The following is a 4304-nucleotide window of genomic DNA, read 5'->3' on the forward strand; positions in this document are numbered from 1 at the left end:
TCAGTTGGATCCTCTGTGATGGAAGAAAGGTTTCTCCCTCGCTCCATCCCCCAAGCCCCAGGCGCCTAGCAGGACCCAGAGCTCATCCTCCACAAGGGCAGGAACAGAATATGTTGAATTGGAGAAAGAACTGGGTTGGTCTGCTTCAATTCTCTATCCCTCCTCTCTCTCTCTGTCTTCACGATAAAAGCAAGGAAGAGAGCCCTCTTTTCCCAGTGCCAATGTTGTATTCCCATCTGGATCTGGAGGTCTGACTTAGGAAACAAGATTAGAGCAGAGAAAGCCCAAAAACAGAAGCCAGTCAGGACAAGGGGAGGCGAGAGGGAGAGGGAACTGGGACTTCTCTGGGGGTCCCATGGTTAAGAATCTGCCTGTGATGCAGGGGGCATGGATTCAATCCCTGCTCTGGGAACTAAGATCCCACGTGCTGCAGGGCAACCAAACCCGTGTGCCCCAGCTACTGAGCCCCTGTGCCCTAGATCCTGTGCTTCACGACAAGAGAAACCACCGCAATGAGAAGCCCATGCACCACCACGAAGAGCCTCTCGCCTTAACTGCAGAAAACCCGCCCACAGCAACGAAGAGCCCCTGCCACAGCAAAGACCCAGCACAACCAAAAATAGTAATAATAAAAATAAAATTTTTTAAAGATGGAGAGGGAGCAGAAGGGACAGGGTAGGGCCACACTCTGGGGGAGCCCCAGGCCCCATCTGCTTCTCCTTCACAGGGCTCAGTCAAATCCCCAAACACCAAGCTCTCTCCCTGGATCGCTGCTCCCCAACAGTCCCAGGCATGTTCACTTCCTGACGCTCCAATCTTTCCTACCCCCTCGGCGTCTGACCCCCATCCTGCGCACTGCTGCCCCTTTTTCACACCCTCACCCAGTCTTGGAGGGAGTCCCTCTGCCGGGAAGAAGGTGGTGGCAGAGGTGACAGCTAAGGTTCTAAAGCTGCATTCTCCCTCCCGACCTGGGGGGTGCCTGGGAGCTGAGCTGGGTTCCAATCTGTGGGACTTTTTCAAAGCCTTGGGGGCACCAGGCTGTGCTGATATTATAGGAGACCCAGGGCCATCTAAGTAGGGCAGTGGAAAGCGCAGGGACTCTGGATCCAGATGCAGCCAAGTGATACTTCCACTCTTTGACTGTTTTTCCTCAGGCAAGTTACTCAGCCTCTCGGATCCTCATCTGCAAAACAAGAGCAGCACTGTTTATAATAGCCAGGACATGGAAGCAACCTAGATGTCCATCAGCAGATGAATGGGTAAGAAAGCTGTGATACATACACACAATGGAGTATTACTCAGCCGTTAAAAAGAATACATTTGAATCAGTTCTAAGGAGGTGGATGAAACTGGAGCCTATTATACAGAGTGAAGTAAGCCAGAAAGAAAAACACCAATACAGTATGCTAACGCATATATATGGAATTTAGAAAGATGGTAACAATAACCCTGTATACGAGACAGCAAAAGAGACACTGATGTATAGAACAGTCTTTTGGACTCTGTGGGAGAGGGGGGGGGAATGATTTGGGAGAATGGCATTAAAACATGTATAATATCATATAAGAAACAAATCGCCAGTCCAGGTTCAATGCAGGATACAGGAAGCTTGGGGCTGGTGCACTGGGATGACCCAGAGGGATGGTATGGGGAGGGAGGTGGGAGGGGGGTTCAGGATGGGGAACACGTGTATACCCGTGGCGGATGCATGTTGATGTATGGCAAAACCAATACAATATTGTAAAGTAAAAAAATAAATAAATAAATAAGAATTCTGGAAAAAACAAACAAACAGGAGTGAAACACCTGCCTTGGGGAGTTCCTGCCCACCAACAGCTGCCCACAGCTACCCAAGAAGGTAGGATGGGAAAGAGGCCCTGAGAGAGGCACAGAGAGTTAGGAAGGTGCTGAAACAGGGTGGTCAGAAGAGCCAAAATGGGCATCAAGAAGGGCTTTGGGCGGGAAGAAGCTCAGAACATTTATTCCACAAGAATTATTGAGGCTTCCCTAGTAGCTCAGATGGTAAAGAATCTACCTGCAACGCAGGAGACCTGGGTTCGATCCCTGGGTTGGGAAGATCGCTGGAGGAGGGCATGGAAACCCACTCCAGTATTCTTGCTTAGAAAATCCTATGGACAGAGCCTGGTGGTCGCAAAGACTGAACAACTAACGCTTTCACTCTCAAATATTAAATTCAACCTATGAGCCCTGTTTCGGTCCAGACCCTGGGGCTACAACAATGTAGAAGGGGCTTCTTGTGTGGAGGAGAACAAAAGAGTACACCGAAAATAGAAACTCTCCAAAGGGGTACTCTGGGAGTGGGAGAAGGCTTCCTGGAGGAGGTGACACTAGAGTCTTGACCGAAGAGCAGGAGTCTAGCCAGCTGAATGGAGTGGGGATAGGGAATAGGCAGGAAAGAGAAATCTGGAGGATGCGGCCAGCTCCCTCAGCTCTCCCAGCTCTCCCCTGGGTGACAGAGCTTTTGCAGAGCAGAGGATTAGGGCTTCTTCTGAAACATTCCCAGCCAAAGCCCATAGGGACAATGCCGCTCCCTGGAGGGGTGGGGAAGTGAGCCCCACACTGGTTTCCCCCAGCCCTCTGGAACAGCATGTCTCTGCCCCAGTATTTAACCAAACAAGCAGACGCTAGAGGTAGGTCCAGCTTGCACATCAAGCGCTGCCGTTGTTTGCCCAGGGGCGACAGGAGGTGGGCAGAGGACACCAGCCTGTGACAAGCACAGGTTACTCAGCTGGGGCGGAGCTCAAAGCACAAAGACCTTTCCTCCAGTTCTGTCCCCTTCCTATCCCCACCTGGTGCCTAGAGCCTTCCCATCTGCCTGCCACAGACATGTGGAGACTGGAAACAGCACTGGGCAAAAAACTCAAATAGGCCGCATGCTGTGTGACCTCCACCAGGTCAGCCCCCTCTTCTGGACCTCAGGCTTCTTCTAGGTGAAAGCCTCTCCCTAAGCTTTGAGGTTCTGTCACAGCTCCATCAAACACTCCAACTGAGATCACTGATATAAAACGTCGTATCTTGGACTTCCCCAGTGGTACAGGAGTTAAGAATCCGCCTGCCAATGCAGGGGACCTGGGTTCAATCCCTCCCGGGAAGATTCCACCTGCTATGGAGCAACTAAGCCCATGCCCCACAGCTACTGAGCCTGCGCTGTAGGGGCTGTGCTCTGCAACAAGAGAAGCCACTGCAATGAAAGGGTGGTCTAGGCACTGCACCTGGAGAGTAGTCCCCACTTGTCCCAACTGGAGAAAAGCCCACATGCAGCAATGAAGACCCAGCGCAGCCAAAAAAAAAAAAAACACAAATGTCACATATCCCAGGGATTTGTGTGTTTCTAAAGTTTCCTGGAGAGGGCAAGGCTTCACTCCAAGAAATTTAGCACGAATGGTGACATCTGGAGCACAGCGCCAGTGGTAGAGGGGAGATGTGATTGCAAGAAACCCCTGGAATCCCAGCAGATAGAGAACTGCTTCTGCTCTTACCTGGCAGGCCAAGACCTCTGTCGTTTTTGAAATGACACACCAGCTTGGAGAACCCTCACTGTGAAACACCCCGGCCCTGGCTCCCTAACCACACCCTCCTCGCGTGTAACATGCAGTGGAAAAAGCCAGAGAGACTGGGCTCAGTCTTCATTCTCCACGTCCAAGCCATGAGACTTAGGACAAGCAACTGCATCCGTCTGAGCCGCAGTTTCCCTATCGGTAAAATGGGAGTCCTCGTGCTTACCTTCCAGGGTTATGGGGAGATGTACGGAGACAGCGAATATGAGCAAGGCTCTCGACCTAGATTAGATCTCATGTAATGTTACTTCTCTTCCCTTTCTCCTGTCCCTACTGCCATGTGTGAGCAAACCCTCGGAGAATGCAAACATACTATCATTTGGCTAAAGTCAAACAGAAAGGAATAGGGAAATGGATGTATCCCATCCTTCTGTTGGGGGAGGGAGCAAAGAAAGGAAAGAAAGAAAAGGAAGAAATCACACGATGCCTGCCAAAGATGACTAGGGCTTAGTTCCTGCTTTAGCCTCTCTTTGGAGCAACTGTGTCAGCAGGCAGTCACTGAGTTGGCTGTAACGTAGTTTCCTTCAGGGAAATCCTAGGGGGGGTAAAAAGAAGAAGCAAGTGCCCCCGACCTTTTTGCAAGAAGGGTCCCTTCTCTCCTCCTCCAGTGACGTCCTGGTCTGGACTGAAAGTCTGACCCATGACCCAGGCCCCCCAGGAATGTTCACAAAGATAAAGCCAGTTAATGACTGGCCCCCTAAGAGGAGTCGCCCCACCGTCCTGCCT

The 4304-nt window shown here is 51.1% G+C and overlaps 1 long non-coding RNA gene across 1 annotated transcript in view; it reads right to left on the reverse strand.

Annotated features, from left to right (window-relative positions):
- Positions 1–485: 485 nt before the first annotated feature.
- LOC105005204 overlaps positions 486–4304 on the reverse strand; it is a 27414-nt gene continuing 23595 nt past the window's right edge. The window contains exon 3 of the long non-coding RNA XR_827297.1: positions 486–1183. This is a non-coding gene — a long non-coding RNA (uncharacterized LOC105005204). The remainder of the gene's footprint in view (positions 1184–4304) is intronic.

Source organism: Bison bison, unplaced genomic scaffold (genome assembly GCF_000754665.1).
Source record: "Bison bison bison isolate TAMUID 2011002044 unplaced genomic scaffold, Bison_UMD1.0 scf7180017864487, whole genome shotgun sequence".
NCBI lineage: Eukaryota > Metazoa > Chordata > Mammalia > Artiodactyla > Bovidae > Bison > Bison bison.